Genomic DNA, 23,553 nt, shown 5'->3' with positions numbered 1-23,553 from the left:
CTGCAGCTCAGGAAAGCCCCTTGCCTGATTTCTGCCATGAAATTGTAGCGTTTGCCTTGGTGTCTCCTTTCAAAATTCATGGTGCTAAGACTGAGTTCATCATGGGTAGTTCTTCTCAGTAATGGCATAGAAAATATCTTCCTACTGGAGAAAATTATCGAATATCTGTCACCATCGGACAGTAATTCTATGAACAACATGTAAAGCACATTATTAATATAGGATATTCTGACCTGCTAACTCATTCAGTAATTCCATCCATTCTTTTGTGCTGTCATAGTAAGTCATTCTCAGTATCAGGGAAATGCCCCGTGGCTAAGATTAAATCACTTCTTTTGCTTTCAAAGTGAAGCTCTTTATGTAGGAATGGTATGTCCAAACATGGGACCCAAGCATGCCATGGTGTCAGACTTCAATTGCATCTCTATGATGATGCTATCGAGAATGAGACAATTCAGAAGGTACGGTTGGTGGGACTGACTTCAATGTGAATAATCCCTCGCATCTCATTTTCCTTAAATCGCTCTAACAGAAGTGGCGATCTTAAAAGTTCACGTTTTTGCAAGAAAACGGATTCTAACTGAGGTTAGCGGCAACTTGCAAATAAGGCGATAAAAAAAGCTGCTGTAAAGTCAAAAAGTTGACGCTACAGTGGTGCTAACTCCTTGTACATATGCCCCACTGTCTCTGTTATTTCTAATATCCAAAGATGTCATTAATTGCCTCATTCTTCTGGCTCTAATATTACTGTAAATGGAGCACACCAGTTAGAATCGGGGCATTAATAACCCGCATGTCCACAGTGATTCCATTTATATTCCACATGTGTACGGTCCTTCATGAAAAAGTAAGGTATGACTTTCGGCTGCCTTTCCTCTTCTATACTATGATCATTATATTTTGCTATGTTTTCATACATTTTAGGGACTATGAGTTTTGTTTTATTTGTTATGTGTTTATTGCAATTCGGTCATAAACTAAATTAAGTCATCACTCTTCTTTCTTGATGATGGTCCAGACTGGAATGATTTGGAGGACCGAAATGTCGACACCTATAGACTGCTTGGATAATCTTTTTCTGACAATTTTTCTGGAGCCTCATTTGTCTTCCATTGTTATTTAACAGTATGTTTTATATATTTTCAGATTTGTTTTATATTTCTTGTTTACGATCATTTTTGTTTTCATTGTATTATTCAGCTCTCAATAACATATATAAAAAGTTCTCATAATAAATTATATTTGTTATAGTTTCTGCAAAAATATCTGTCAGTGCTTACCAAAAGAAAGTATATGCTGACTTTTGTGTAAGCACTACAATGAAAAAATTTCAGTTAGCGATTGTGAATGTTGCTCATCTTTCAATCTTCCAGGGCCTACCTTGTTGTGTGCATGTTCTCTGGAAGGATCAAGTCAATCGGATTTTGGATTTACTAAAGCTCACAATCTCTTGCCTTGGACAGAAGCTTATGTTCCTAGTGAGGCCTAAAGTTATGGCTTTAGAGATCTTACCAGCAGGCCTTTACTAAAAGTTGTGGTAAGGAAATGTGAATTTTAATAGTGAAAAACGTAGGCGTTCTCCAAACCATTTCTGAAAGTGATGAATAATCCACATTTGCCTCCAGTCCAGCATATGGAATTCCCTATGCATCATAAAGGAGTCCGACCAAAGTTTTCTGTCTAATTGAGCCATGCGCTCTACTGCGCCTTGTGTTTCCAGATTTCCACACAGCGCAAGAAAAAATAACTTTTCTCATTCAATGGATCTTGGGCATGTAGGCCCACATGCATCATTGTTGGTATTTGCGATTCCTAAATTGCGAAAATTAAGGAATCGCAATTTAGAAATCGCAAATACCTATGCATAAAAATTCGCAAATATTTTTGCGATTTCTTATTTTTCCTTATTTGCGATTCCCAATTTTGCGAATCGCAAATAAGGAATCCCTTTACATTGATTTGTTGTAAATGAAGAGATGGATTCAATATGAAGATATTTAGTATTTATTATGTACTACAGAGAATAACTGGTGGTCCCATCAGTAAGCAGGGAGCTAACTGACTTGGGAGAATACAGTGGGAAATGACATCATAGAAATGGAATGTTAGACTTAAAGGGATACTGTAAATTATAAGTGTAGAGAATACAACATATCCTCTTCCCTTCGTATAAAAAAATGAAAATACAAAATACAAGCATATGCCTATCATTACTAACAGAAACCTTATTTGCAAACAAAATCATGTAAGTAATCTGGTGGTCTTCTTATTCTTTGAACTCTATTTGTCCCTACCTGACTGGGAGGTGCATTACTCTCACTTTCATTTTTCTTGTAAAGTGCTACTCTTCTCAAATTCCAACTTTCACCATTATATAAAGTCACAAACCTTTTGTGGACAGACCTAACTTTAAATGGTCCCCTGAATTTCGTCAATCCAACTCCAACTCGGCCAGGTTTGACTTTTACCCAGTCATTCGCTGCTATTTTACGTCCATCCTCTGATTCATTCACATTGTCAGAATTGTTTTGATTGACAGGAACATCATTCAGATATTCCTTCATCCATGCAGCGACTAATTTAGTGCTAGCTGGACGCCCTCTCATGACGCTAAAAGGAACCATACCAGTCACACCATTTTCAGAAGTTCTGTAGGCCCAAACTAGGTCATTAACTAATCCTTTTACATCTATCCTAGAAGAGACCGCCATTTGAATCGCACCCTTAACCATCCTGTTTGCTCTCTCAACTATTCCATTCCCCTGGGGATTGTAAAGTGAGGTCCTGGAATGTGTAATGCCACACTTTTCTAAGAAATTAGTCATCTCCTGGGAAGTCAATTGCGTCCCATTATCGGTGATAATCTTAGACGGGAAACCTTCCTCTCTAAAAATGTCACTCAACACGGAAATTGTACTGCTCGTAGTAATCTCTTTCATAAATTTGACTACTAACCACTTTGAAGAAACATCTACTACTACTAACCCAAACTTCATGTCTTGACTCAATTGATAAAACGGGCCAATGAAATCCATACAGATGGTGTGCCAAGGACTTCCTGGGTCTATTATTGAGCCACAACCAACATTACTGCCAACTTTAAGTCTTTTCTCGCTCTCTAAGCAGTCTGTACATTTTTCTACCCACTGAGAAATTTCCAAGTCCATTCCGGGCCACCAAAAATTCTCTCTAACTCTCCTCTTAGTGAGGGATTGACCTAGGTGACCCTCGTGGGCTAACTTAAATAATGTAAATCTTTCTCCTTGTGGGGGAATAAATTTATCTTCTTTCAAAATCAAAAAAACATCTTTGTCTAAGACAGACAATTGTTCTAATACTTTCAAATAAGGGCGAAGTGCTGGGGATATGCAACTCTCTCTCCTTGCGCCCTTCACAATCATGTCTTTCACTTTGCTCAACACCGCATCTTCAGTCATGGAAGTATTCCATTTATCCCTACAAATCGCTCCAGCACACATATCCACTACCTCGTCTATTGCAGCCACAGACCCTTCTGAATTGAGTGATTCTACTCCTAACTTGTCTACTGTTTCCCAAGGTAGTGGAAGTCTAGAGAGTCCATCGGCCTGACAGTTCTTCCAACCTGGAATATATTCAACTATGTATAGGTACTCTTGAATTCTAGCAGCAAGTCTGGCTAACCTTGCAGAGCCTTTGCCAGCACCACCAGGTGAAAGGATTTTAACCAAGGGTTTGTGATCGGTTAACAGTGTAAATTTGAACCCCCATAAGTACATTCTGTAATACTCACAACCCCACGCTGCAGCTAAAGCTTCTCGTTCAATTATTGAATAATTTCTTTCTGCCGTTGTGAGTGTCCTTGAAGCAAAAGCTACAGTCTTGAGTCCCGAACTATGTACCTGAGCTAAAACTGCACCAACCCCCACAGCACTTGCATCTACTGTTAAGACTGATTTACGGTTAGTGTCGAACGGTGTTAAAATGCCTGCTTCACAAATTTCAGTTTTGATCATTTTAAAACACTCCTCCTGTTCCATTCCCCATACAAACTTGCATCCTTTTCTCAACAACACCTTAATCTTTTCGGTTTTCTCTGCAAAATTCTTTACGAATTTAGCATAATACTCGATGAGGCCGAGAAAAGACCTCAGCTGATCTTTGTCACAAGGAGCTGGTGCTTTCCTGATAGAGTCTAATAAGTCCCTCTTGGGTTTGACCCCATCAACAGACAAAGTGTATCCAAGGTATTCGACTTCTTCTACTGCAAATTTACATTTCTCTTTCTTTAGTGTTAAGCCAGCTTGTTCCATTCTTTCCAGAACAGTTTTTAAAATTAAATTGTGTTCTTCAACAGACTTTCCAAATATCAAGACATCGTCTTGAAAGTGTACTACGTTGTTCACACCCTTCAGTACTATTCCCATCATTCTTTGAAATACTCCGGCTGCAGAAGCCAGTCCGAAGGGCATTCGTGTGAACTGGTATACTCCTTCTGTTGTTATGAAAGCTGTTAATGCTTTGGAGTCTTGATGTAGTTTTATTTGGTGATATGCACTGCGAAGGTCTAACTTGGAAAAGTACTTTCCTCCTTTTAGTGACAAAACTAATTCGTTGATGTTTGGTAATGGAAAGTTATCTATAACGATGTTCTGGTTTAAGGTGCGAAGGTCCACACAAAAACGGCATTTTCCATCAGATTTGGTCGTGACAACTACGGGAGAAATCCAGGGTGACGTTTCAATCTGTTCTATCACCCCTTGGTCTAGCATCTCCTTCAGCATCTTTTTCACTTCTTCACGTGCAATAAATGGGACCTTCCTTACTTTGTGTTGCATAGGTATGGCATTATCATGTAATACAATTTTATGTACATAACCTCTCAGTTCTCCTATGTGTTCATCAAACAAACCATTCATCCCATTAACAATTGAATCTGTGGTTATACTATCTACAATCATTACTTGTTGTGCTGCTCTAGGATTGATAATTATACCGAGGTCATACTGTAGTTCCCATCCCAAAATTGCAGGACCTGAACTCACTACATATACTTTCCCTCTTGCGGAACGGTCCTTAAATGATAATGTACATACCATGAATCCGATCACATTTATACTCTCACCCTGATATCCACAAGGACTAATATCGCTAGTTAATAGTTGTATATCTTTCCAATGCTCTAAGTACATATCTTTGGGGATGATAGTCCACAATGACCCTGGATCAACCATCAACCTGACTTCTATTTTATCTATTTGGAATTGTGCTTTGGGTCTGTTTTTCCTACCAGGTTCATTTTCACTCATACTTTTTTCACCTAAACATAATATTTTGTTGGTACCTTCAACCCCTTTTATATCTTTCACGACTTCCTTGTTTTCGACAACAGCTACCTTGTCAACATTTGCACTCTTGCACATCTTGGCGAAATGTCCTTTCTTTCCACACTTTCTACACATTTGGTCGATGGCAAAGCATCTCCTGAAATCTGAGTTATGGAAAGTACTCCCGCACCTACTACACATCCTCCCTTGGAACCTACTTCTGTCATTATTTGAAAATCCATTATTATATCTCCTTGGACCTCTGTCACTTAGGTCTATATTTTTCCTTTGTACTGCAGCAACTTCAACAGGCTCAATACAGGAAACTCCATTCCCTTGAACATTTTCCCTTGCATTGTCTTTCCTCTCCATCTCTTTCATACATGCATTTGATTCTTCAACTACTTTCGCTATGTCTATAGCCATTTGCAAGGTAGGATTTTTCGCTGCCCACAGTTTTTCCTGCATCTTTTTATTCCGGCATTGTACTATCAATTGATCACGTATCATTTCGTCTCTTATCTCTCCGAAATTACATTTGATGGATAACTCGCGTAACCTAGCCACAAATTGGTCAACAGACTCCTCATTCCTTTGAGGTTGAGTGTAAAATTTGTGTCTTGCCATGACGATATTTACTTCCTTTGCATATTGCTTCTTCATGCGAGCTTTTGCTTCTGTATACACATTGGTTATTGCCCTTACATCTTGGCTTAATCCTAATGGAAGATATTTAAAAGAACGTTGACCTTCTTTGCCTAGAGCGCTTAACAAGAGGGCCTTTTTCCTAGTTGCGCTGAAATCTTTCCCATCGAGTGCTTCTATGTAATTTTCAAAAATGTCTATCCATTCATCCCACTCAATGGGTGGATCGCCAGTCGTTTGCAGAAACATAGGAGGTACAATTACATTCAGGTTTTCCATCTCGCAAACTTATTCTTTTCTTTGTTACTTATTATAGTGTAAGTGTTACTCTCCGTGTGGTCAGTATCCTATAAGTAAAGTTATTCTTTGATGGAGGCTGAGTGTCTCAAGATATAATAAATAAAAGAGTTAAGAGTTCGCTGTTAATTGTGCTAGGTGCTGTCTAACAGAGAAATCAGTCTTGCTATTCCTACAATGTTGTGTGTACTCGTATTTTATACAATGCTGTGTATACTTCTTATAGGATACCGTTTTACTATGGAATATTTATTGTAAATAGTAGCGTTTCTTGTTGCCAAACTCACCGAGTTTTGAATAATATGCTCGTGTTCTTTTACTGGGATGTCAAGTCTCTGCAAGTCGCGTTGTTCTGGCCAAAACGCGTTGCTTAGTAACGAAATGTTGTTTCAAGATGGCCGCCACGTAGCGTCATTACGCAGCGTTGTTGTGTCACTGCCGCTTCCTATCGTGACGCTTGTTTGCTTCTTCCTCCGATGGTTCGATTTCGAAGATGTCTCCTGGGGAATTCCAACTGTGAGTAGTCTCGTGTTTGTGTTCTTTTGTGCGAGTCACACTTCGAAAGATGCGTTCTTGCTGCTCGAGCCACGGTTGATCTCAAGCACTCACCCGCTCGAGTCAAATTTTAAAAGACGCTGTCGATTAACATATATGTATCATGTCTGTTGAGCTATGGGCAAGTCTCACAAGGGATTTCTACTCACAGTTACGCCTTCACTTGATTGCACTAGACGCTTTAGTTTACAGTTTCTGCCTTGTTTCGCAAATTCCGTTTCTTCCTCTTCTGCCGCAGCTAGGCTTCTGTTGTGCTTGGGGATAAACTGTCCTCAAGATACGCGCTGTTAACAGCCTGGTGTCATAACTACTCATGGGTAACGCTGTTGACTGTTCGGTGTCACAACTTCTCACAAGTAACTGACAGTACTGGTCACTTCAAGTAGGCAGAGTCTAGTATCCTTTGTAACTCACCAGTTGCTGTGGCAAGAAATTGGCGTTCTTTCCTTTGTGCTCTTGGTTTATAGTCTTGATAGGGAATACTTTCTTGGTCACAGTTTTTCTCTGCTACGGCTTCCAATTCTTGGTTTATGTTTCTTGAAGTTTCAAATTCGCGTGGTCCTTTTCTCACCAGTGAGAGTCTTCTCCCTCTGTAGTTCTTCAGCTCACTCTGCTCATCGTCGCCATGTGTTGTAAATGAAGAGATGGATTCAATATGAAGATATTTAGTATTTATTATGTACTACAGAGAATAACTGGTGGTCCCATCAGTAAGCAGGGAGCTAACTGACTTGGGAGAATACAGTGGGAAATGACATCATAGAAATGGAATGTTAGACTTAAAGGGATACTGTAAATTATAAGTGTAGAGAATACAACATGATTCCTATGGGCCTAGATGCCCATAGGAATCAATGGGAATGCATTCTCATTTTGCGATTCGCAATTCAGGAATCGCAAAATGAGAATGCAATTTCAAGGGTGCAGGGGGGTCCAAAGGACCCTCCCTGCACCCCTGAAATGTAACATAAAGTAAATTTTTCACACATACATGCCCCAAGGGCATGTGTGTGTGTAAAATGAAAGTTTAAAAAATGCACGTTTGTGCATTTTTGAAACTTTTCGCAAATTACCATGAAGGTTGACTTCATGGTAATTTACCACTTCTAATTTGCGAATTTGCAATTTTTTTTAAATGATGCATTGCATTTAAGAAATTGCAAAATTGCAATTTCTTAAATGCAATCGCAATTTAAGAAATTGCAAAAAAATTGCGATTTCCTAAATTGCGAAAAAAAAACTTGATGAATCTCAAAAATTGGATTTGCATTCGCAAACGGACGAATTTTGCGATTCGCACCGTTTGCGAATGCAAAAACCAATGATGCATGTGCCCCGTAATACCTTAGACTTCACCCAAACATCTTAACTAGATTTGCTGTTTTGATTCTTTCTTATTACTTGCTCCAGATGCAGGATCCCTTTTCACTTATCAGTATTAGTAAGAAGGGAAATGTCTTTACTACTACAGGTTGCAGCTATTGATTTGGAAATTGTAAATTCGCCATTGTTGGAGCATTGGATTGATCAATATTGTTGAAGACTCATTCTCATTGACCTGGAACATATCCGCTGTGCAGTATTCCTCAGTCACTGAAAGCAGATGTCTGAGAGCTGGTGGAGTGCTAGAAATTAAAACCGTGTCAGCAAAAGGAAGATTGGGATTTTTATAGTCTCAAAATTTGGAACATTTGTGGTCACACACACAAAGATTGTATATAACAACAGAAGTGCTGATCTTTGTCCAAGATATGTCCTTTTAGGACAACGCATGGTGGCTTAAAAACCTGGGTGTTTTTCCCACTCCTGCTCGATCAGTAAGAAATGTGGGTGTTATGTTTGATTCTCAACTTACTTATGTGAAACAGGCCAACCAGGTTATTTCTTCATGCTTCTTTGTGTTAAAAATCTTAAACAAGGTTCTTCCCTTCATACCATACGACCTCAGGAAGACTGTTATTGTTACTCTGGTTTTTTCGAGACCGGTTTACTGCAATGCCTTTTTTTTAGCATGCAGTAAGGGTTGTTAAAAAGTTGCAAAGGATTCAGAATGCAGCAGCTCGGCTGCTTTATAAAATTAGGACGTTTGATTCTTAACCACTTTGGCTGAACTTCACCGGCTCCCTGCTATGAAAATGATAGCCCAAAAAGCTCTTTGCGCAGCCCATATACATCTTTATGGTTTCTTGGTAGTTACCCAAGAGGAACCTGCGATCTGCGGCCTCAAAGAAAGTAGTGTACCAGTTATTTATAGCGATTATTGGGGCTGCAGAGGTTTTGTGTACCATACCTCGAAGCTCTGGAATTCCATGCCTGAGATGCTGGGAGGACAATCCAATCTGCAGACATTTTGGAAACAGTTGAACACCAGGCTTTTTACTCTCTTCTATTTTAATTTCTGACTAGGCCCGGTGTAGAGGATCCATAGCAGATGTACAACGCCAAGACGCCTTCAAGCATACATTGTGCTTATCACCTTTGGATGATGACTGGACCTGATCCCCTCTAAGTGCTGACCTCGGTAAACTGAAACAACAGTAACAGGAAGCTGGAGAACGGGAACCGCAGAAACCTAGTGACTCTCCAGGGCCTTGTGGAACAATGGAAGAAGGAGAGACGCACAACCAGTCAACCTTAATTAAATGGATGGTGTTGAGATCAAATAAAAAGGTGGAGAGCAAACATCAATGCTTTACTCCTCTATTGATATGGATTAGCTGATTTTTTTGCCACTCTGTCCCAAACACAGCATAGCAGCACATCCGCTAAACATTTATTACATGCGTGCATGTGAACTATCAATCTCAAGGACAGCACACTTTTTGAAGCTGGGTTAAGCTGCAGCATCAGATAAGTGCCATTAGAGTGGCGCTGTTTGTAGCGTATTCTGTCCTTGAATGGTGGCGATGCGAGCAACAGGAATTCTGGACAGTTCTATGTAAAATGAAATGTTGCATCCTGGTTTGCTCCATATCTTCTGTAAAATGCAATTTGCTGGCATTGTGCAGTAATTTGGTACTATCGCTAGGTGGCACCATCGGGCTGCAATCTTTCCTTACCCTGTGGATGCATGGAGCCTAGTGAAAGATCATTATGCAGAGGCATACTGGGCCTCATTTATGAGGCTGTGCGTCACTTTTACGCTGCCAGTGCGTCACTTTTTGTGACGCACCAGTGGCGTAAAAAATACGCCCTGTTGCGCCATATTTACAAAGTGACGCATCTAGTTAGATGCGTCACTTTGTAAACCCCTGCACCACATTATACCTGCGCCAGGTATAATGTATGCAAGGGGGCTTATTGACGCAAGAAAGGGTCGTAGAAGTGACGCAGTGAAATCTATGAGATTTCACTGCGTCACTTCTAGGACACCATTGCGTCAAAAATTTGCGCCTGCCTCACAGCCGGCGTAAGACTGACGCAGACCCTTTCACATGGGGCGTGCCCTATGTGAAAGGACACATTGCTGGAGTTGGGTCACTTTTGTGACACACTCCAGCAATGCGTCACTTTTGCGCTTACAAATACGTCAGAAATACTGACGTATCTGTAACTCCTTGCGACATGATGCGTCATACATTAAATATGAGGCATCAGGTATGTCGCAAGGAGTGCGCACTGAGAAGTGACGCATCGCTGCTTTCACGCAGCGATGCGTCATTTCTCATAAATGAGGCCCACTAAGTTTAGCTTTTTGCTTATTGTTACAGTTGCTCTGTAGGATAAAACAAGCCACACATTACTATTTTAAAATAAGCGCACAAAAAAGAGTACAGATATTTCTCCGAAACTGTGATCAGGAACATGTATCACTGGGAATAGAAAAATGCGGCCATGTTGATGAAAAATAGTAATCAGGTGAATTATCTTTAATTATTTGCGAAGAGTATAACATTAATTAAGCTACCAACCCGCAAATCAGCAAAGTATTTCTTTCTTTGTGCCTAACCTTCTTTTGGGGTGCGCTAATTGTTGCCATGAATAGGCTTGTTTTAAGTCCGCATCCATTGCAGTTACCTTCTTCCATTAGCAGATGACACACAGATCATTTTCAGCTCTAATCTGGGACTGAAATCAATTATGTCTCTTGTATTTAAAAATCAAATTGACTCACCGCGGGAGAAGAATGAAGGAAAAAAATCCCCTTATTAAGTGTAATTACAATTGTAAAACATTTCCTTTCAAAATGTAATTGCTGCCTGTAGAGACTGTAGCTAAAAGCTCTTGTTTAGGTCGCATGTTGTCTTTTCATTTAGCTTTCCTGTTCGCTTTTAGGAGGATAGTGAGAAAACGCGAGTAGCACAGGTCCATGGAAAGCATTCTGCGTTTCGAGACAGGTAAAGCAACCTTGAAGAGCACCGAGCTCATTAAACCAGCGTGTTTATTGTTTCTTTGTGTGCAAACAAGCTTCCTGGACGTTGCTGATTACTGTAACATCAGTGCAGGGCCAGTTCTAGGATTTTTGGGTCCCTGGGCAGAAAATGAACGTGCGAGGCCCCTCTAAATTGCATAGATGTGACACATTCAGGGCTGTTTGCATCTGCATAGATGCCCCCCCTCCTGAAGCTGCAGCCCCTCTGTCTCAGCCACCTACAGGCACCTCCTAACAGCTCATCAAGGGCTGAAATTGTGAGGGTTGCTTAGCTTCAGAGAGGGTTAATACTGTCAGGGAGATAAACAGCAGGGCAATAGCCATTACGCTGTGCGTCTGTGTGGGTGGAGGATGGAGGCCTGACAGGACAAACCTGAGGAATATGTCTTCTTGCAACTAGGAAGGAGGGGGGCCTCCTAAGGTGGCTAACTTGCAAGGTTTCACCTTTAATGCATTGTCGAATTTGTCTTATTGTTGCGGGCCCCAAGTTGGAGGGCTGACTACGGGGCCCTGGGCTGCCCGCACTGTCCGTGCCTAGCGCCGTCCCGGCATCAGCGCATGCTCAGCCCTCTCCTGTCTCTAATCACGGTTTGGGAACTGCGATGGCCATCTCAATTGCCATTGTGCTGAAATATTGCAGAAGGTTCAAAAGGTGATTGGATTTGATATTTCTGATGCCAGACAGTCAGTGCTTAATTTGAGCCGGTGGTTTCGGTGCTCAGCACTAGCAATTAATCATCAATATCAGCACTATTTTCTGAACACCAGTTAAGGATTGAGTGATTTCCCTAGGATATTTAGCCGACGCCGAGACTTGAGCCTGGTTTCCCAGCTTCGAAGTTGGCAGGTCTGGCCACTACACCACACCCTCTCACGACTTTCATGGTAGTATGTTGGTTCTGTTTTAGGCTGCGCTAACAGGAAAAATGGGCTAATGGACGCTGCCTCCTGACGAGAGCCCCAGCACTTATTTTTTTACAAATTAACCACTGCAGACAGTGATTTTGCACCCTGATTAATTTATATGACCTTCTCCTTTATTCAATGTCACAATTAATTCATAGAGATCCTTTGCCTACATGATTGAATGTGGGAGTCTTTGGAGACTGGAGTTCACACTGCATTTCACGCTTTTGTGGGATGGTCTGTATGGGGCCAGTAAGATTCATGGACTATACACCTCATTTTAGACCCCGGCGGGTGGGTCACCGGTTCTCCAAAGTGATGGAAAGCATAACCTCTTCCACTATGACTCAGGCAATCCACCTTTTTAGAGATTCCCTTTCTGCTTGTTTGGGATATCTGTGCTGTTCAGGTAGCAACTGCCCGGGTGGCTCCATTTACAGCACTGACGGTTTGCCAAGATGGAGCTATCTTTAAAGCACCCACTCAGCAAACAATTTTGTTCAGAGAAAAAAGAGAAATCATACAAACTCCTCAGGAAAGGCATTCTGCTTTCCTCTACCTGTGTCTGCCAAGCCTTCCACGGCCATCTGTTGGCTTCCATTTATAAATGGATTCTGTATGGAAAGAAGCAGGATCCCCGGAGATCCAAGGGATGGACAGACTGTACTCAAACTCCATTTGTTTCATCCACCAGCAGGTATATCCCTTAGGGTTTCCCTTTCCTCTTATTACTTCTGTATGGTACTGCCAATGCACCAAAGAGGTCTCCAGTATGTTCAGGTAAAGGACTACTTACCTAATTGTGTTAGGATGAGCTAGTGTATAAATATATACATAGGAAGCTCTGGTTATCATGCATGGGAGGGGTTGCAGGGAGTGCTCTAGCCATCTTTCTGATGAATTTGTGATGCGCTTTGGCATTTCATTGAGGCAGAAGAAATTGTTTGATGTAACATACATTTGATCTCAAGGGTCAGAGCATCTGTGATTATATTATACATCAAACCAGAGTTGTGGACAATTAGGTAGGCTAAGGACCAATTAGTTGGGAACAGCCACACCTTTATTTCTTTGTAGAAGACTAGTTGGTTAGCAGTTTTGGACTGGGACAGAAAATAGACCTGGGCTCAAAATAAAATTGACCCCATTCAGGAATTGGATAAAAAAGTGGCCCAAGTTTGCAAATTGGTCCGATATAAATGTTATGCAAGGTATAGAAGTTGTTGTGGATTTGTTCTTTTTGCTGGCAATATTTCTTTTAATTTTAGGGAAATCCGCAAATTAGTTTTAGGGAAATCTGGTCCAGCAGACATTAAAACAGGCCAGCAAAGAGCCAAAAAAATGGTCCAAACTCAAAGCCCCATTGGGCTCTGCTGAAAAGTCCTATTAGCCAGTCCAACTCTTTTGGTTAGGAAAATGTATGTTTCTTCCTTGAATTGAATATCAGCATGTGGCCGCCCGTTCTGTAAAGTATGCTCCACCAATGAAAAACCTTCAGAATCTGAGAACAAAGTAAGGAACCTTCTTGGGTTAAAAGAGCAGAGCCTGTGAGGCAGGGATATTGGCTCAGTGGAGGAATGATGGGTGATCTTGAAGATTTGTCTTGAAAGCGATTGGAGAGTGGGTGATGTTATCCCATCTATGGAGGCACAGATGCTGGCTGGAATATGTATCCCATATGCCCTGCAGTTTGCAGAGGAGGGAGATTGTACCCTAGTTAGAGTCCAATGGAAAACAGGAAAGGATAAAAGAGATGCCGACCTATGCCCGATGGGGAAACCAAGGTGTGGGCAAAATGTAATTCAGTCTTCTCCTTGTGAAGAGGTAATAAATGAAAATCTGATTTACCAAAGGAAGAAGAGAGTGATCAGAGATAATGATCACCCATTGGTTACTTACCTTGCAGACAGGGGCTGAGATTGGTCAATGTTCATATGGCAAAGAACAGATGAGTGGTGAAAGTATGCTGTTCTGCAGGCTAGGAGATCTGATAATGAAAACAGTGGTGGCAGGACGACATCCGCTGATATACTGTTAGAGAGTAGGAACACAGTATGGAGGAGCTCAGGTCGCAATATTTTTTAAAAGGATCTGGGTGTCATTGACACCAGTTGCCACCTTCACTTTAGCCATATCCCCCACACTCAACTCCCCATCATCAAGCATTCTTTTATCACAGTGACTGTGAGCAAACTTAAGATTGTTTGCTTTCTACTCTCCCTGCAAGATGAGTCAGGTCCACTTTGCTCACACCACCTTGTACATTCAACCTGGGACCACTGGAGAATGATGACCTCTCCTTTGCATGACAAAAACAGAGAGGGAGAGCGCCATATCTATAGAGATATTGAACTCTCCTCCCCTTGCCCTAGTGCAGGCAAAAATGTTTGCTGCCGAGCCCCACACACACATTTTCGAGCCATAGTGCAAAGGTGTCTGCGTGAGTCTAGCATTGGTTTTATGCAATACGATGCTTAGTCTGAATTTAAAACATTTTCTCTTTTCTATATGTGCTGTACGTTGCAGCACACATGCAAGTCAAAAAAGAAAGGAGAAATACAAGTATATTTCTCCTTTTAAAGCCTTTCAAGTGGCATTATTTTTAGGTGCAAAACCCTGCCTACTTTTGATAATAGATAGGGGTTTGCGACAATTGCCATTGGTGGTTGCACAGGAATTCTCATGTACCACCCATGGGACACCCCATTGATGCAGAGTAACACAGAGGAGCTCTTAGTGCTATTTCACATAATGTTTTCTTCCAAACCAACATAAATATTAATTGCTATTGGTTTGTAAACCCCCAAAAGGATTATGCATCAGGTCTGCGCTACAAAAGTAACACAAACCGAATGCAAAACCTTTGTAAATCTGGGCTTAATTGTGGGCTATCGTCTGTAATAATGTCATCAGTGCCGTCCTCTGTCCTGGAAAATCTCACAAAAATAATTCACCAGTTTCACCAAAATCACACAACACACTTTTGGTTATTTTGGGATGTATTTTCCCCTGATGGCTCGAATGGAAAAATAACTACAAATACCCATCATTACCTTTTGCCAAAGGCTCTCATGCAAGCTTATCAGAATTACTGCCACCTTCGTCACCATGTGTAACTCTTTGCAAATGGCACAAATAACACACCTTCAATTACCTCCAAAAGTCAGTATAGTCCTTCTTTCCCATGGCAGACATGCCACCATGTCCTTCTTGGGAGATTGCCTTCAGCTTGCTCCAGAACTTGATTGGTACAACCAACCTATCCCCTCTCCTCAGGACACCTCCTTCATTGAATGACTCCACCCTCAAAGACTTGTAGGCATTCAGACCCCAAATTTCACTCAAGTTTCTCGACCATTTGCTACACAATCATTCTGTCACCTTCATTAATAAGCTCACCATTGAACCCTTCAGCCAACCATTCTTCCTTTTGTCACTGCAGCTAAACACATCTGACTGATATCTGCCACTATCCAATCATGACATTCCTCACCATTCTCACCTTTTAGTGGCAAGACAGAAAGACCATTTGCTTTCAACTTTCTTCAAATCTGGCACATACCTGATGCCAAAAGTGTACTCTTGCAACTTTTACAGTCATTTGGCCATGAGCAGCATCAACTCGCAGCGCTCAATCAAGCAACAGGGTACGGTTTATTCCGAGCTCAAAGTGTATACACCATCCAGAAGTTCTAAAATGCTTCACATCACACCAACAAGCCGGTGATGGAATAGCTTGTCTCTGCCCCATTTATCTTTTGAGAGGTGAGAGAATCAGCCTTTTCCTGTCCTGCCTTCAACCGTATTAAAACTCTCCACAATCATTGTATACTTGTAACTCTAATGATGATGGTTCAATCATGAGCATTGAATGGCTTCAGTTCTACAGCATTCACAATGCACTTCTTGATATCACCAAATGTCAGCTGGCACTCTTTTGAGCATTCAAACCTCACACCCTTCCTTATAAGTGCCTTCAGTGGGAGAGTGCAATCTGAAAAGTGATCCACAAATTTCACATAGTACTCCTAGAAGCCAAGTAATGAGCAAAGTGTGTTCCTGTCTTTTGGCTTTGAGGCATTCTCAATTGCTTCCAGCAAATTCATCTTTGGACTGATCCCCTCACTTGTTAAATTGTGCTCTAAGTATCCCAGTTCCATAATCCCAAACCTATATTTGTTAATGTTAAGATTCAACCTTGCTTCTTTCAAAATAGCAAGCACCCTCTTCAAAATCTCGTCATGATGTCCTTTTGTGGAACCAAAAATCAAACCATCTGCCTGAAAAAACTTCACCTTCTCTAACCTACTGAGTAATTTCTACACCCGGCATTAGAAAATGTCCAATGCTAAGGCTAACCCGATTGGCCTGCAAATGAACTGATAGGCCTCATCTGAAGTAACAAAGTGAAATGCTTAGATTCGGGATACAACATGAACTGGTGAAATGCACTTGAAAGACCTAACATGGAAAAATTCTGGACACCCTTCACACTAGTCAGCATTTCAAGCATATTCAGGAGGGAATGCCTCTCAACCCAGAAGCTACCACAAAGTTCCGTTAGATCCACACACTTTCAAATTTCTCTTGCATACAATCACTATTGGTCATAGCCAGTCAGTGGAGCCAAATAATTTAGTTATTTTATCTTTGCTTATCCTGCCCAATTCTTATATGCAGCGAATCCCTTAAATCCCTTAATGCCATTGTCACGTTCCACAGCTTATGTACCTTGGGCATGGCCACTGTCTTTGCTACAGCTTGATGACTTCCAGCAACCTAACTCCTTACGAAAAAATCTTTTGCATTCAGGATACTCTCAATTGCTTCCATTAATTGAAATCCTGCACGAATTCCACCCCTCCCACCCCCCATTGCACTGCCTCTAAATCTGCTCAGGATAATTACGGTCTAATTATCCTGTTGTGCCATCCAACCTAGAAATATTTTCCTTTTATCACCCTTATACCCCTATGCAATGGTACTTCTATCCCTAAACTCCACCTCAGCTTGAAAGTAGCCCAGTATGGGCAGTTTGACTGCACATTATCCTTCCGGCTCAAAATGCAATTTATTTATTTATTTATTTATTTTGCACATTTATTAAGCGCACTGTTACCAAAAAGGTGTCCTGGCGCTGGTTTAACCGCTAGAGTACGTAGCGAAGTGGATTAGTGTGTGAATAGCCAGGTTTTCAGGGCCCTTCGGAAGGGCAGAAGGTCGGATATCTGCCTAAGGGCCAGTGGGAGAGCGTTCCAAGCCCTAGCCGCCCCCAGGGAGAAACTCCTTCCCCCCCAGCAAGCCTTCCTGACTCTATGGACTAAAATAAGTCCTTGGTCAGAGGACCTAAGCGTCCTGGTGCTTGTACCATTGAAAGATCATGCAGTGGGGGCCCGAACCCTTCGGTGCTTTGAAGACTACGCAAAGCGTCTTAAACGCTATTCTTTTTCACACTGGAAGCCAGTGAAGCTTTACCAGATCAACACACACACATCTCTTCTACCCATTAGCTCTCATGTTTCAGGGTGGAAGGTAAACATAATTATGTACGTGTGCTCGCTCCACACTTTATTGAACACTTAGGAGGCTGATACATGTTGTCAATCACATCAACTTTGCTGTTGATTTTTTCATCTTTACACATTACCAGCATCTCAACATCATAATCGTCACTAACTTTGCCATGCTGTACCTTGCTGTTCTCACTCTTATGCAATAAGTTCACACTTCTCATATCTTCACCACCATGACTCTCGTGTACTTTTGAAAAATGTATGACCCTCCTGCACCTGAAGGAATGAATGAGAGCATTCATAGAGTGCACAGCTACTCAGCAAGAGTGTCCCGGCGTCGAGTAGCTGTGCGCTCCCCATCTTCATTGCTGAATATGTATTGCAAATCACCACATATGTGGCCAAAGCTGTCCTTACTCATACTTTTGTTTTTCTCTTTTGTAGCTGCAAGCACCACTTCCAGTTTATTCAACGCACCCTGGGACATATTTATAAGGATTTAACGCTTCCACCTCGTCAATTTCAGACGTTATGGTGGCTTTTGTATTGCAATATTTACAATATATACTCTGTGCCAGTTTGCACATTTCCAGTTCATGACCTTGTCAGTATAGAATGAATAAATATGTACAAAACCATATGATAGAATATGGAAATCATGATTGACTCATGTCATCAGCTGGAGTGAGATCTTCTGGCTCACATAAGGAATCCCACATCAATAAAACCAAGAGACAAACATGTCAGCACTACATTTTGTAGGCACTGGATAATTTCAAACCACTAACCTAGTATGTCTTATAATTACACAACCAATTTTCAGTGCTGTGCAACAAGACGTATGTCCCACAATGATGTGACACATCAACATCTACATACACTTTACACACTATGAGAATGTTTCCAATGTGAAGGAAGATTACCTTGATTTTGATCCACTACAACATGTGGTTTGAGCTAATGATGGCACACATATTGCTATAGTGCTAATACATGACAGAGAACAAGTCCAATATAATCTTCAAATCTTCCATCACAGTGCAAGTTGCCTTGGTACAAGATTCGTACACACAAAGTCTGTGTCTGTCTTTCCCAGGATTAATCCAGGGTTCTTTTGTACTTAGAAACAGCACCATATACCTATAGATGTCCCAACTCTGAAATGTCCAAATGAAAATGACATGGTGAAGGAACCTAAAACAGTTCAAACCAAAAGGATTACCAATCACACAAAACATAGGGCTTGGTCGCCCCACTCACTGCTGCCGCTCCTGCCTGCCTTTGCCGCCTCCTGCCTGCAGATTCCTTCGCTCGCTGCCCGCTGCTCCTGGGAATTTCCCGCTGCTCCTGGGAATTTCCCGCTGCCCGCTGCTTCTTGGAATTTCCCGCCGCTCCCTCCCTGCGGCCCGCCCCCCTGTGATTCCATTCGCCGCCCCGATCCCGCCACCCAGCTGCTCCTCCCTCCCGGCTCCTTACTTATGACGCCCGCAGAGCGACCCCGCAGCGGACGCGCGCAGCGGGAGCGCCGATTGAGCGCCGAAGGTGCGCCAAAGGTAAGCCCGTCTGCGCCCGTCCGTGCCTGGCCCGCGCCCAGCGCCAGGACCCCTGGCCCTCCCCGCCAAGGCAAGACAACCCGACTGACCTACGACGCCGCCACTCTCAAAGCACTAAATGCCGGCCGGACCCACGCCTGCTGCCGAGCCACCCCGAGACGCACCCCCGGACCCTTCACCTGCTGCACCTGCAAGTTCACCTGCCTCCGAACCTGCCCCGCACCCGCCAAGACAAACACCAGCAGCAACCACCTCAAGTGCATCCTGATCAACACCCGCTTCGTCCACAGACACGCCGTGGAACTCTGGAACCTCCTCGACGCTACATCACCGGACGTCGCCTTCCTCATGGAAACCTGGATGAACGCCTCCTCTGCACCCGACATTGCCATCGCCATCCCGGACGGGTACAAGATCATCAGGAGGGACCGCATCAACCAGACCGGAGATGGCATCGCCATCGTCCACAGGAACACCATCCGCATCACGACCGACGCCAACGACTCCTTCGCCGCAGCCGAACATCTCCACTTCCAGATCCACACCGACCCTAAGACGACCCTCAGAGGCACCCTTGTCTACAGACCCCCGGGACCACGCACACAATTCAGCAAAGACATCACAGACTTCATCAGCCCGCACGCCCTCCCCTCCACCGACTACATCCTCCTTGGGGACCTCAACTTCCACCTGGAGAACAACAAGGACCGCAACACCACTGCCCTGCTGGAAAACCTCGCCAACCTCGGACTCAAGCAACTGGTCAACACCCCCACCCACTACGCCGGCCACACGCTTGATCCCGTCTTCTCTTCCAGCAAGTACATCACCTTCAGCCACGCCACCGGACTCCACTGGACCGACCACAGCTGCGTCCACTTCAGCTTCAAAAGATCCACGACCCACCACCACCCGCAACAGGTACCTCACGGGAATTGGAGCAAGATCACCGCAGACCAGCTCACCACCTCCCTCAGCCAGAGCCCACCCGCCAACACAACCGACCCCAACGAAGCAGCCCGCAACTTCACACAGTGGCTGACCGCCTGCCCCGACGACCTCGCGCCACTAAAGAACCCTCCCAGCAGATCCAGAAGCAAGAAGACATCCTGGTTCACCGACGACCTCAAGGACTCCAAGAAGACCTGCCGCACCCTCGAGCAAGCCTGGCTCCTCGACCGGACCACCGACAACATGACCGCCCTCAAACACGCTACCCGCAAGCACCACCAGGTCATCCGCACCACCAAGAAGAAATCCCTGAAGGAACGACTGGACAACAACGCCCACGACAGCAAAGAGCTCTTCACTATCGTCAAGGAGTTCTCCAACCCCAGCACCGGCACCAACGACATCACTCCGTCACAAGACCTCTGCGACTCCCTCGCCTCGTTCTTCCACCGCAAGATCGCCGACATCCACAACAACTTCGGCGCCCCACCCACGCACCCAACCGTCGAACCAACGCCCCCCACCGCCACCCTTCGCACGTGGACCACGGTGACCACCGAAGACACAGCCCGCACGATGAACACCATCCACTCCGGATCACCGACCGACCCCTGCCCACACCACGTCTTCAACAAGGCCGACTCCACCATCGTACCACAACTCCAGAACATCATCAACGCCTCCTTCAACACCGCCACCTTCCCGTAGAGCTGGAAGCACGCCGAGATCAGCGCCCTCCTGAAGAAACCTACCCCGGACCCCACCGATCTCAAAAACTTCCACCCCATCTCGCTCCTCCCTTTTCCTGCTAAAGTCATCGAGAAGATCGTCAACAGACAGCTGACCGCCTTCCTCGAGAGGAACGGATCCCTCGACCCCTCGCAGTCCGGCTTCAGAGCCAACCACAGCACCGAGACCGCCCTCATCGCAGCCACCGACGACATCCGGACCCTGCTCGACAAGGGGGAAACAGTGGCCCTCATCCTCCTGAACCTCTCCGCTGCGTTCAACACGGTCTGCCACCGCACCCTAGTCCAGCGCCTCAGCAACATCGGTATCCAAGAGAAGGCACTGGAGTGGATCATCTCGTTCCTCGCCGGAAGAACACAAAGAGTCCGCCTCCCCCCGTTTCGCTCCGAGGCCACCGAAGTCATCTGCGGCGTCCCGCAAGGATCTTCACTCAGCCCCACCCTCTTCAATCAATCAATCAGTGACACTTATAGAGCGCGCTACATACCCGTAGGGTCTCAAGGCGCTGGGGGGGGGGGGGGTGCCGCTACTGCTCGAACAGCCAGGTCTTCAGCTTCTTCCTGAAGGAGAGGTGGTCTTGGGTCAGGCGCAGGTCGGTCGGGAGGGAGTTCCAGGTCTTGGCGGCCAGGTAGGAGAAGGACCTTCCTCCTGTAGTCGCTCTTCGGATGCGGGGGACGGCGGCGAGGGCGTGGTTGGCTGATCGGAGGTGGCGTTTGGGAGCGTAGAAGTTGACTCGGCTGTTGAGGTAGCTCGGGCCTTGGTCGTGTAGGGCTTTGTGTGCGTGGGTGAGGAGGCGGAAGGTGATTCTTTTGTTGACGGGGAGCCAGTGAAGGTCTCTCAGATGTCCGGAGATGTGGCTGGTTCGTGGGATGTCGAGGATGAGTCTGGCTGAGGCGTTCTGGATCCGCTGGAGTCTCTTCTGGAGCTTGGCGGTGGTGCCGGCGTAGAGGGCGTTGCCGTAGTCCAGCCGGCTGGTGACGAGGGCCTGGGTGACGGTCTTTCTGGTCTCGGTGGGGATCCACCAGAAGATCTTCCGTAGCATGCGTAGGATGTTGAAGCATGACGAGGAGACGGCGTTGACTTGTCTGGTCATGGAGAGGGAGGAGTCCAGGATGACGCCCAGGTTTCGTGCATGGTCTGTCGGTTTGGGTGCGGTGCCCAGGGCGGGAGGCCACCAGGAGTCGTCCCAGGCGGAGGGTGAGGAGCCCAGGATGAGGACCTCTGTCTTGTCCGAGTTCAGCTTCAGGCGGCTGGTCGTCATCCACTCGGCTACCTCTTTCATCCCTTCGTGCAGGTTGGCTCTGGCGGCGGCGGGGTCGTTGGACATCTACATGAAACCTCTCGCAGCCATCGCATGCCAGCACAACCTCAACATCATCTCTTACGCCGACGACACCCAGCTGATCCTCTCCCTCACCAGAGACCCCGACACCGCCAGAACCTGCCTACACGAAGGGATGAAAGACGTCACCGAGTGGATGAAGGACAGCCGCCTGAAACTGAACTCGGAAAAGACGGAAGTCCTCATCCTGGGATCTTCGCCCTCCGCCTGGGACGACTCCTGGTGGCCCCCAGCCCTGGGCACCGCACCCAAGCCAACCGACCACGCACGCAACCTGGGCTTCATCCTGGACCCCTCCCTCTCGATGACCAGACAAGTCAACACCGTCTCCTCATCGTGCTTCAACACCCTGCGTATGCTTCGCAAGATCTTCCGCTGGATCCCGACCGAGACCAGGAAGACTGTCACCCAGGCACTCGTCACCAGCCGACTGGACTACAGAAACGCCCTCTACGCCGGAACCACAGCCAAGCTACAGAAAAGACTCCAGCGCATCCAGAACGCCTCCGCCCAACTCATCCTGGATGTCCCCCGACGCAGCCACATCTCCAGCCACCTGAGGAACCTGCACTGGCTCCCCGTCGACAAGAGGATCACGTTCCGGCTCCTCACCCACGCACACAAGTCTCTCCACGACCTGGGCCCCAAGTACCTCAACGACCGCCTGACCTTCTACACGTCCACCCGCCAGCTACGGTCCACCAGCCTCGCCCTCGCAGCCGTACCACGCATCCGAAGAGCCACCCCCGGAGGAAGATCCTTCTCTTACCTGGCTGCCAAGTCTTGGAACTCCCTCCCCATCCACCTTCGGCTGAGCCAGGACCATCTCGCCTTCAGGAAACAACTCAAGACCTGGCTGTTCGAGCAGTAGCATACCCCTCCCCCCAAGCGCCTTGAGACCCTCCCGGGTGAGTAGTGCGCTATACAAATGGCATGATTGATTGATTGATTGATTGATTGATTGATTGATTGATTGATTGATTGATTGATATAATGGCCACATTACAAAGTAAACTTTTGGAGGACACTTTTTCAAAAACTAAACAGAGATAAACAGGTGAACTGAACACAGTAGTCAATGTGTCCAAACATTGAACAACAAACACATTTGACCTGATTTTCCATGAAATTGTCATTCCTAGCAAAGCACCACCACATACTTCTCTCATCGCCACATCAATAGTTTGTGTAGTGCAGAAAGAGATGACATGTACAGATGTACTTACTTAAGACATTTTCAATGGCATCTAGACATAAGCCAACTTCTTCCTGTTCACCACTATCATCTTCATTTGGTATATCAGGATGCTCATCCAGTGGCTTCATGGTCGCCATAGTCTGCGATGTTCAATTGCAGGGTGAC

Source organism: Lissotriton helveticus, chromosome 2_1 (assembly GCF_964261635.1).
Source record: "Lissotriton helveticus chromosome 2_1, aLisHel1.1, whole genome shotgun sequence".
Lineage (NCBI taxonomy): Eukaryota > Metazoa > Chordata > Amphibia > Caudata > Salamandridae > Lissotriton > Lissotriton helveticus.
The sequence above is the reverse complement of the archived record's forward strand: the minus strand, read 5'-3'. Positions refer to the sequence as shown.